At 37.8% G+C, this 12,269-nt stretch overlaps 1 long non-coding RNA gene across 1 annotated transcript; it reads right to left on the bottom strand.

Annotated features, from left to right (window-relative positions):
- Positions 1–254: 254 nt before the first annotated feature.
- LOC114314118 (uncharacterized) lies at positions 255–2,410 on the bottom strand. Its single transcript, XR_003647389.2, has 2 exons — positions 2,217–2,410; positions 255–704 (listed from the first exon to the last, which is right to left on the bottom strand). It is a non-coding gene; the product is annotated as an uncharacterized LOC114314118 (long non-coding RNA).
- Positions 2,411–12,269: the final 9,859 nt, after the last annotated feature.

Below are 12,269 nucleotides of genomic sequence, written 5' to 3'. Positions count from 1 at the left end.
ATCACATAGTAACAATCACTTGATATATCCGGAACCTCCATGGGAGGCACAACGGTTGGCTGACAAAAATAGAAATGAAGGCCGTCAACTCTGGCCCTAATCACGCCCCGGCTCACCTACATACATAATATAAACTATGAGCGAAAGCTCAGTGAACAATAATAGAGTAAAGAGGTTTCAATGGATGAGTCCGTACAGATTCAGAAATTATAATTTAGTTTCATATCAAATTCATAATTTGTCCAGATCATATACAGAAATCATGAGGTATGCTTAAATATACGTGATACATCCATTAGCATTAACAGAGCAGATACAAACACGTGAGGGTTACGAATAACCAATTCCATAAAGGAACCTCCGGATCCGGGTAACAGAGCAGAGATACACTGAGCCCCCATGACGGGGCCTCCGGTACGGGTAACAGAGTGCTGACAGAATTAAGTTCCATAAAGGAACCTCCGATACCGGGTAACAGCCAACAGATATCACATGATGCTAAGGATGTCACGAATATATAACAGAAATTGGACAATCATTCATTGTACAGAATATATCATTTCAGGAAACAGATCTCATTTTGTCACATAGAAAATAGATACAGTTGAACATAACTTTACTAAGTTATTACTCACAGATAGCTGCAGAAGCAAATCAGACAGACTGGACATATCAGATAAACCAGGCAGATAATGGAGCGTGACCTACACAAGCGCATAACATAAACACATTGAAATACCTTCCTTGATCAAACTTGACTTTTCTAGTCTTTTTCCGTCTAAATAGTCTGAAGTTCTACTACGCTGATTCTTTCTCATTCAAATAAGCCAGGTTCTTATTTCACATATTCTTTCATTACTAAGTCCTTCTTCCAAATAGATTGATCTTTTACTTGGCTTCTTAAACAATTGCCACTAGATCAATGATTCATTCTTTAACTAACTAATCTATGTTGATTAATAGCTTATTAATCTTTATTGAGTCATAAATCATGTCCAAAATTCTTCGAAAATAGATGAGAATAAAAATGTGAACTAAATGCAACTTTCCAAAATATGCTGAAAAGGGGGTCTTCGCTCGAGCGCCACTTTGGTCGCTTGAGCGGACTGTAAAGTTTGAAAAACTTCTGGGAGCTCGATTTTCACGCTCGAGCGAGACTTTCCGTGCTCGAGTGGACAACGTAAATTCTGGAATTTCTAGAATTGTAATTGAAGTTCAAATTTGATGTTCAAAGCCTTAAAATATGTATTTTGGTATACAAAAATGGAGAATCATTGTATAATTTAGTAAACACTCTCAATTAGAAATCATTTATTCAAAATCATGCTCCACTTGTCCAAATTTAGTTTTAACTCATTTTCTCCCCATCAAACCCACAAATTTTAAAACATGAATTAGGCTCCCAAAACTCTTGCAAATTCATGATGCATGTGTGATTGAAACTCAATTTCATATAAGACAAATAAATTCAAACCCAAAATGGTTATTTTCAAATTAACTTCTATAATTTTGAATCTAATTCAATTTCTACACCATTTTACTAATTCCTTTTAATGTACATAAAATTGAAGTTATATGACTCTTAGGAAAGTATTTGCATGTGTGACATTGAGATTAAAACTAATTAATTTTCTATATTCAAAATTAAATCAATGTTTAATCTTCCATAAACTCATACTCTTTAATTTGAATAAAACTTTTAAATTAAAATTAAACCAATTCCTGTCTTTCATGGTAAAATCAAGAACTTGTCTAACTTTAGGATTAACGCCAAAATTTCCATAAACTTAATTTTTCTTATAAAATTTCTTCCCTCTTCTCTTCAAAACATGAAATTGTTTACCTTAAATTCCTCAAAATCCATGATGTATGTATAAAACATTTATCAAATCCAACCAATTTTTCCATTATCAAGCTCAATTTATAATTTGACTTCTTAATTTATATCACAATTTAATCTCAAGCTCATAAACTTGAAAATATGAATTATATTCTAAAATCTTGGAAATTTACAACGCATGTAATGATAAACTTCAAATATGTGAAGGATGAAGAAAATCAAACTCAAATATTTAATCACAACATCAATTTCTTAATTATCAAACTTAACTCAAACCTTCTACATTCCTTTCTTTTGTCATGAAATTAAACCCAATTACCCTTTAATTTCAGCTTGTGAGTAAATTATCTACAAAATTTAAGTCTCAATTTCTTACCTTAAGTCTTCAAATTGATGAATTTCTTGGCCAATTCTTGAACTTTTCTTCAGTTCTTCACTTTTCCCTAGCTTTTCCCTTAGCTTTCCTACTCAATTTCCAGCAAATGAGTTTCAAGAATTTTTTTTTTTACACACTCTCCCTCTCTCTCGGTTGTTTCTCTCTCTCTCTCTAAATTCCCTTAGCTCTTTTTCTTCACTTCACCGAACGTGTGTTTTGGCCCCAAGGAAATTACCCTCATCTTGAACTCACCAGCACACACATGCACAGTTTACCTTTTGACCACAGCCTTACACGCGCACACACATATACACACCCACTAATTTACTGAATACACCCTTGCTCATTTACACCCTTTAATTCTAGATTCTTCCATAAATTAATTTATGTGTAGGGTTAATTTAATTAACACTTAATCTTAATAAATCTTGATCAACACATAGTTACATTAATTATAACAAATCATAAATCCCACATAATTTTATTAGTTTAGTTTGACTTCCATTAAGGCCCAATTAATTATATTTAATTTTATCAATCCGAATAAGATTTTTAGTCAGACTCCCAAAATGCTCCAAATATTAAATTAAATTTATTATCATTATCAATTTTGATTTCCCAAATCATTTAGGCCTTCAATTTCTGATCAGACTCAAATTTTCATCAATAAATTACATATTCAAATTGGACACATCATAATTAAATTTAATTTATAATAACCACAATTCTCAATCCTCAGGACTTAATCAACTCCAATTAGAACCTAATTAATCGAATCTCAATTTTACTAAACTGAATCAAATATTTAATTGAACTCCCAAATGGGTCCGTAATTAAAATTAAATTGATTCAACTTCTCAATTTTACTTCCTTAAGCCATTTGGACCCTTAATTTCTAATTTCAAAATAACTCTTTAATAGAATCATATATGAATCAGATTTCACAATTCTCATAAATCCCAAATTAAATTATAATACTCGGCAATTAAATTTCAAATCCTCTTAATTAATTAAGTACTAATCATTATACGCGATGGGATCGTTACATTACCCCAAGAGGAACCTACTGCTACAAAGTTATGCCATTTGGGTTGAAGAATGCAGGGGCAACCCATCAAAGACTGGCCACCGCCATGTTCAATGAGCAACTCAGCCACACTATGGAAGTGTATATTGACGATATGGTGGTCAAGTCCAAGGAAGAACAGAATCATATAGCCGATCTAGAAAAGGCATTCAGCATTTTACGCAAATATGGAATGAAGCTGAACGCTTCCAAATGTGCATTTGGGATCGGCTCTGGCAAGTTCTTGGGTTACATTGTCAACCACTGAGGAATCGAGGCCAACCCCAGGAAAATCACAGCAATCTTGGAACTCGGCTCTCCTCGTTCAGTAAAAGGGGTTTAAAAGTTGATGGGGATGGCCGCCACACTCAACAGGTTCATCAGTCGGTCTACAGATCGTTGTCGATAATTTTTTCATACACTACGGCAGGGAAAGGCTTTTGAATGGTCCGCTGAATGCGAAGCCGCTTTCAACGAACTCAAGACCTACCCCTGCTCAATACCACTCTTGACAACACCCACTGCTGGTGACCCGCTCATTTTGTGCCTAGCAGCTTCTGACAAGGCCGTCAGCGCCGTACTGATAAAGGAAGAGCTGGGGGAGCAGCGACCAGTGTATTATGTGAGCAAGGCAATGGTTGACGCCGAAACGCGGTACCTTCCGCTGGAAAAACTCATCCTAGCCCTAGTCATGGCGGCAAAAAAAATGATGCATTACTTCCAGGGACATAGCATTGGGGTGCTAACAGATTATCCCCTCCGATCAGTACTACGAAGTGCAGAAGCATCAGGATGTGTTTCAAAGTGGGCTCTCGAACTCGGCCAGTACGACATTCAGTTTCTACCCAAAACCTCAATCAAGGGACAGGTACTTGTTGACTTTGTTGCCGAATTCACCGGGGGTCTTGCTGATTTCAAGCCCGATGAGATTCGTCCGAAGCCTAACTGGAGAATTTATGTTGGAGACATCTGGCAGTTGTACTGTGATGGATCATCCAATAAGCGGGGCAGTGGAGCCAGAGTTGTTATCATGGCTGCCGACGGCGCAATAATTGAGCAGGCCGTCAAGCTCGGCTTCGAAACATCAAACAACGAAGCCGAATACGAAGCCCTTCTAGCCGGTTTGCAGAATGCACATGTTCTGGGTGCTCAGCGTTTGCTTGTATTTTGTGATTCAAAACTGGTGATCAATCAGCTAAAGGGGGAGTACGCGGCAAGAAACAACCGTATGGCGGCTTACATGAAAATGGCCAACTCTTTGTTGGCAAAATTCGACCATCATGAATTGAACCAGATAACACGTGATCAGAACACACATGCAGATGCCCTTGCCTGCCTAGCCTCTGCCATCAACTCAGAGATTAAACGAACCATCGAAGTAGGTTTCATCTCAGAGCCGAGCATTGGCCCTCTGGAGGAAGTCCAAGTCAATGTTATAGAGTCTGGATTGAGTTGGATGGATCCCATTGCCGCATTCCTGTCTTCCGAACAGCTCCTAGAGGATAAGAAAGAAGCGCACAAGCTGCAAAACAAAGCCCTGCGATACTACTTGGATCCGCAAGGAAGGCTTTATAAAAAATCCCTGTCTAGTCCATATTTGGGATGTGTACACCCGGACAAAGTCGAAGAGCTTCTGACTAAAATACATGAAGGCAGTTGTGGCGCCCATTCTGGCGGGCGGTCCTTGGCCTATCGAGCCGTGACATAGGGGTATTACTGGCCAACAATAGCGGATGCCGAAGGCTACGTGAAAAAGTATGAACAGTGCCAGAAGTTCTCTCCTTTGACCCACTTGCCTGCTGAAGAGCTGAGCTCCATAACTAGTCCTTGGTCGTTCGTCCAATGAGGACTTAACATCGTCGAACCACTGCCTCGGGTCCCGGGTAACAAGTGATTTTTGATTGTCGCGACAGATTATTTTACAAAATGGGTAGAAGCGGAGGCACTAACCCACATTCGAGATACCGATGTGAAGCGTTTTGTTCGGAGAAACATCATAACACGGTTCGGCATTCCAAGAGCACTTATCTCAGACAACAGCACCCAGTTCGATTGTGGTGTCTACCGAGAACTGTGCAGCAAGTACGGTATACGACCTTACTTTTCCACGTCGGCTTATTCGCAAAGCAATGGTTAGGCTGAAGCCTCTAACAAATCCATCTTGGACGGCATCAAAAAGAGGCTAGAGAAAGCTAAAGGCAAATGGGTCGAAGAATTGCCAAGTGTGTTGTGGGCTCATCGAACTACACCGAGGTGGTCTATTGGGGAAACGCCGTTTGCTCTGTGCTTTGGAACCTAGGAAATCATACCCCTGGAAATCGGCCTCCCAACCTTAAAATCGACAGTTTTTTATATGGGCCGAAACGACATGATGCTGGCCTTGGATTTGGTTCTAATTGAAGAACGACGAGACCGTGCCCTCGCATCTATGGCGCGGTATCAACAGCAGCTTACTAAGTCGTATAATCAACGAGTTCAGTTGCGCCGTTACACACCAGGAGAGTTGGTCCTGAAAAAGGTACTTCCAGCAACCAAGAAACCGGCCGATGGAAAATTGGGTCCTAACTGGGATAGCCCCTATCAGATTGATTCAATCGCAGGAGTAGGGGCATATCGGCTTGAAGACATGTCAGGAAGGAGTCTGCCACGGCCTTGGAATTCCACGCATTTACGCAAATTTTATCATTGACCCAACTTGTGGGACATGATGCTTGTTCTGAACGGTTCGCCATGTACATCTTTTTTTCTGTAATACAAAGATCCCAATTTATTCACTACAAATTGCAGTTCAACGGTGTTCCGAAAAAGCCTCCGGATTCGGAGCGCCCTTCGTGGATATCACGATTGGCCAAACAAAGTCTCCAGATTCGGAGCCCCATCGGCACATGACGTCTTTGGGCCGAAAAAGCCTCTAGATTCGAAGCCCCATCGGCGCATGACGTCTTGGGGCCGAAAAAGCCTCCAAATTCGGAGTGCCCTTCGTGGATATCACGATTGGCCGAACAAAGTCTCCGGATTTGGAGCCCCATCGGCATATGACGTCCTTGGGCCGAAAAAGCCTCCGGATTTGGAGCGCCCTTCGTGGATATCATGATTGGCCAAACAAAGTCTCCGGATTCAGAGCCCCATCGGCGCATGACGTCCTTGGGCCGAAAAAGCCTCCGGATTCGGAGCGCCCTTCGTAGATATCACGATTGGCCAAAAAGTCTCTGGATTCGGAGCCCCATCTGCGTATGATGTCATTAGGCCGAGTAAGCCTTCGGACTCGGAGCACCCTTCGTGGATGTTCGGGCCGTGCGTAACTTAATAAATCAGGCCGATCAATGTCCATTCAATCATCTGAAATACGGTTATTCAAATATTTATACAATAAAACACATGCAAGAATGTGTGTGCCAAACAAAAATTATAACAAAACATTGAAAATAAAATCTTTTTATTTGACCAACCAATAATTACATAATTTTAGACGCAATCCGCGTTTGAACATTACAATGAATATTTTTATGCGGCGTCTCCCTCATCGTCGCTCTTTTCGACTTCAAATGTAGAAAATGGCAAATGATCACGATGGTACAGCGGCAACGCCAAATCGACACCCTTTGCTCGGAGAGCCTCCGCGGCCTGAAGTGCTGTGATCCAACTGTGTTTAAAGCCCCGATTCTCGCATCGGCAGACCTCCTCTGCAAGTTTCTCTTTCGTTTTGTCGATCCCAACCTTCCGGCCAACATGAAAGCCTTGCACATAACCCTTGGCCCTCGCATTTTCTATGGCGAACATGCTTGCCGTATCTCGGTCGGCGATGGCATGACGCAATAGCCGTTGGGTCACCCTTTCCTCCACAATCGGGTTAGATTGACCCGCCGCATGCGGCTCGGCGGCTTTTGCCTTTCTAAGCTCCCTAAGCTCACGCTCGACTTTTTTCGCACGAGCCTCCGAACTACAGATCCGTTCGTCCATTTTCTCTATTTCCTGCCGCGCGACGCGCAGGTGCATGCCGACTTCATAGGCGGTGTACAGCCCCTTCACCGCCCCATGGATACCTTCTCGAAACACTTCGAAATCTTGTCGTCCAACCATCGATTGTTGGACTTCCGATGGAAAGATCTGTTGAGCGAACTCGACCGCTACACCCGGATCATTAACGATGGAATCTGCCTCAGTCATCGGTTTATTCCCATGAACATTGCAAAACTCAATGGTCGTGGCGTCGCGACTGGCTCATTCCTCGGTCGTGGTCACGGGGAGCTTTTCCGTTGCTGCTTCTCTCTTCGGGATTGTTATCCCAGATAGGCAACCCAAGAGGGGGGGTGAATTGGGTTATTAAAAATTTCACAATATTAAAAATAACACAATATTCAGAATTTTAATAAATAAAAAAAAACAGAATAATAATTATCAATATAAAAGTAGAAGAGATAGAGAGAGAAAATCAAACACTGCGATTTATAGTGGTTCGGCACGCCAGGCCTACGTCCACTCCCCAAGGAACCTCCTTGAGAATTTCTTTACTATCAATTGAATAAATACACCACCAAGCTTGTGGATTTGGCACAGGACTTACTCTTATCTATTGAGCCTCACTCAACAATAAATACCTTACCCTTACAAAATCTCTCACAAAAATAAGGAATAAGAATAAGTGGTAATTGAACCCACTTTTACAATAATTCTCTCACAAAGAGTAGATATGAAAGTGTAAGAACAAAAGCTAGACTTAGATCTGAAAGTGAAAGAGCAGAATACTCAGAATTTTGGAGCTCACAGAAATATTTGCTCTTCAAGTTCTTGGTTTTTCTCCACATCCAACACTTCTATTTATACACAAAAATATGCCCGTTGGACACTCCTTGCTGACGTCATGGCTTACATAAGCACGCTCCTGACGTCATGGCTTACATAAGCACGCTCCTGATGTCATGGCTTACCTAAGCACACTCTTGATGTCATCGCTTACATAAGCACACTCATTGATTTTGAATAGTCAGCAAAAGATAAAAAATAAGACTGATTTTTTCTTTTTGTTTTATCAAACATGGAGCCACCATTTTTGTAGACAATTTAATACAAAGTTCACAACTTTCAAACAAACAAATAATTTTCTCCATCTAGTTTATAATATATATATATATATATATACATAACTCCATCTTGTTCTTCTTGTTTAATTATAATATGATATAATTAATGTAGTGTAAAAAATTTAATAACGCACGTGATGTATTCTGCATATAATGTTATATAAGTTCTGATCAAAATTTTGCATACAGAAAAATCTCTATAAATAATATTTATGATGGATCTGAAAATATATGTCATCTTTAAAATATTGTATATGTTGTAAAGATTTTAAACTAAATGTATTTTACCACTCCATATTAATTTTGTCAAAATAAGACAACCCATAAATATCAAATTTGTCAAAATAATACAACCAATCAATCATTTTTGTCAAAATAATATAATTAATCAATTTGTCAAAAGATGAATAGTAATTAACCATATTTTTCAAAAAGTGAATAGTAAAGTTTTTGAAAATATTTAAAATAATCATTTTTGTCAAAATAATATAATTAATCGATTTGTCAAAAGATGAATAGTAATTAACCATATTTTTCAAAAAGTGAATAGTAAAGTTTTTGAAAATATTTAAAATAATATTTAACATATATATTTTAAAAAGATAATATTATTTTATTTAAATAATATTTAACAAATATATATATTTTAAAAAGATAATAATTTGTGTCAAATAATATGTATATTAACTAATATATTTTAGACATCATCAAAATTAAATAATATGATTAACAATCTCCTCCTTTTTGATGATGGCAATATTTGTATGGATTTGACACAAAATAAATTTGACAAAATATTTGACAACCCTGCGACATATAATTTTCAAAATCATATTTTTTCTCCCCCTTTGACATCATCAAAATAAAGATGAAGATAAGAAACAAACACAGTGGATACAATAATCTGGGGGGCCAAAAACAAAATAAGGGGCCGGCTGTCTTGTCGGAATCATTGTGGGGATTTTGTAGCATCTCGAGCGCAGGAAGTATGGACAAACAAAAGATTTGAGCAGATATAACAGATATGCATCGAGGAATGGAGCAATGGAGTGTATAAAAAGTGACACAGATCAGAAGCAAAGATACGAAATCATCAAGTGTTTGAGAGAAAAATTTTTTTTAGCTTCTTTTGTAATCATGTCATTCCTTACCTTGGCGATCAATGAGTCGGACCTGCATGAGGTGCCTGTAATGCAGGCAAATGAGAGAGTACCAGTGACACAGGCACATGCTATGCCTGTAAATGAGGGTTCTAGTGGTATTGGCAATCGAAATGATTTCGATGCTATTAATCACACTATGGCTCTTAGTACACAGGCCATGACTGCAGTTTCCAATATGGCGCGACGATTACAAGCAAGAGTACAAGAAAATCAGCAATGGAGAGATGAGGTGTGCTTGTTAAAACAACAAGTAGTGAATATGTGTAAGGAGAAGAAAGAGCTAAAAAGAAAAAATGCACAGTTGGAGAATGCAGTGCAGTATTATGCAACGGTGATAATGCCAAGACTCACAGAAATCGAAAATAGAGAGAGGCATGTAACAGAGGCTCATGAAAAATTGTTGAGAGAAGTGAAAAAGAAAAAATCTGTGAAACCTTCTGAAAATTTACCTGTAATCGAGTAATATTTTCTTTTTCTGAAATAAAATTGTGAGCATTTCTTCCTTTATTTATTTATTTATTATTATTATTATTATTATTATTTTTTTTTAAATTTTGACTTTGCACAAAAAAATTGTTTGTTGGTGCAGATAAGGAGTATGGCAAAAAAAAAAAAATGTATATATATACTCCCCCTAAAATTATGCACAGAATATACACATGCCCTTTTTTTATATATATATATATATATATATTTTTATAATGATTGTTAATCTCAAAATATGAGTCTCCCCCTGAGTTAATGCACTAGAAATTTCATAAAATTGAAGAAATAAATTACCAATCTATGACACCAAAGGCCCTTAAGATCTGGCCATAAACAACTACACCAAGTGCACTAGCAAAAAAGGAGAAAATAAAAATAAAAACAAATACTTCAATCAAGGTAGAAGCAACCAATATTAAATCCAAGAAAATTTGGAGCACATATAACAAGTAAAAAAATACAACACAGTGCAACAAAAATTTTAACATGTTGATCGGTGATAACCTTGATGAACGGAAGAAATTGAGACGATTGGGTAGATCGGTGACGAATTTTTGTAGATCGGCAATGGATCTTGATGGATCAGTCACGGATCTTGATGGATCGGTGATGGAACTTGATGAATCGGTGAAGATGGTGATGCAGATTTCGGGTGGAGAAGTGATGGAGTTTGGAAGATTAGTGAGGGATTTGGATGGATGGTGATAGTGATGAAAGTGATCGATGATTTTGTGGATGGTGGAGTTGGTTGTAGGCTATGGTGAAGGTGGAGATGGAGTCGGCTAAGGGTAGAGGAAGAAGGGGAGAGCGAGACAGCAAGAGAAGGAGAAAAAGAGAGAGTAAGGGAGAGAGTGGGTGAGAGATAGAGACGGAACGGAAGAGAGAGAGAGAAAAATTATATATATAAATATATGTATATTATTATTATGGTTATTATTTTTTATAATAATAATTATTATTACAATATTTATTTTATTTAATTATTAAAAAATTATTTTTTAATATAAACATTATATTGGAGTATTCATCATACCAAGTTCTGTTCTAATATAACAAAATTGTTCTTCATTTAGAGGCTTGGTAAATATGTCAGCTAATTGACAATTTGTAGGCACAAATTCGAGTTCAATGTCACCTTTGAGTACATGATCTCTCAGAAAATGATGCCTTATTTCAATGTGTTTAGTGCGTGAGTGCTGAATAGGATTTTTTGAAAGGTTAATAGCACTTGTGTTGTCACATTTTATAGGAATATGATCATAGTGAAGTCCAAAATCTTGAAGTTGTTGTTTCATCCAAAGCAATTGTGCACAACACCCAGCGGCGGCAATGTATTCTGCTTCAGCAGTTGATAGAGCCACTGAGTTTTGTTTTTTGCAAAACCAAGAGGTGAGTGAGTGTCCAAGAAAATAACAAGTGCCACTAGTGCTTTTTCGGTCAAGTCTACATCCCGCAAAGTCGGCATCTGAGTAACCAAAAAGTTCAAAGGTGGTTCCCTTAGGATACCATAATCCCAAATTTTGAGTGCCGACAAGATATCTGAAAATGCGTTTGACTGCGATGATGTGTGACTCTTTCGGTGCGGATTGAAAACGTGCACACATACAAACACTAAACATTATGTCGGGCCTACTTGCAGTAAGATAGAGTAAAGAACCAATCATACCTCGATATTTCTTCTCATCTACGGGTTTACCTTGCTCATCTTTGTCGATTTTTATCGATGTGCTCATTGGAGTTGCTGCAGGCTTTGATGATTCCATTTCAAACCTTTTGAGTAGATCTTTGATATATTTCGTTTGATTTAAATGGATTCCATCATTAGTTTGTTTAATTTGTAGACCAAGGAAGTAATTTAATTCCCCCATCATACTCATTTCAAACTCACCCTGCATGTCTTTAGCAAACTCTTTGCACAAATTTTCATTAGTAGCACCAAAAATGATATCATCAACATAAATTTGAACGATTAGCATATCTTCCTTTTTGATTTTTATAAAAAGTGTTGTATCAATTTTTCCTCTACAAAAACCTTTGTCAAGTAGAAAATTACTCAATCTTTCATACCATGCTCTAGGAGCTTGTTTCAAGCCATATAAGGCTTTTGAAAGTTTGAAAACATGATCCGGATATTTATGATTTTCAAAACCGGGAGGTTGTTCAACATAGACTTCCTCCGAAATGTACCCATTTAAAAAAGCACTTTTAACATCCATTTGATATAATTTAAAATCTTTAAAACACGCAAAAGCAAGTA

This window comes from Camellia sinensis, chromosome 4, assembly GCF_055761805.1.
Source record: "Camellia sinensis isolate YWXY chromosome 4, ASM5576180v1, whole genome shotgun sequence".
NCBI lineage: Eukaryota > Viridiplantae > Streptophyta > Magnoliopsida > Ericales > Theaceae > Camellia > Camellia sinensis.
The sequence above is the reverse complement of the archived record's forward strand: the minus strand, read 5'-3'. Positions and strand labels throughout refer to the sequence as shown.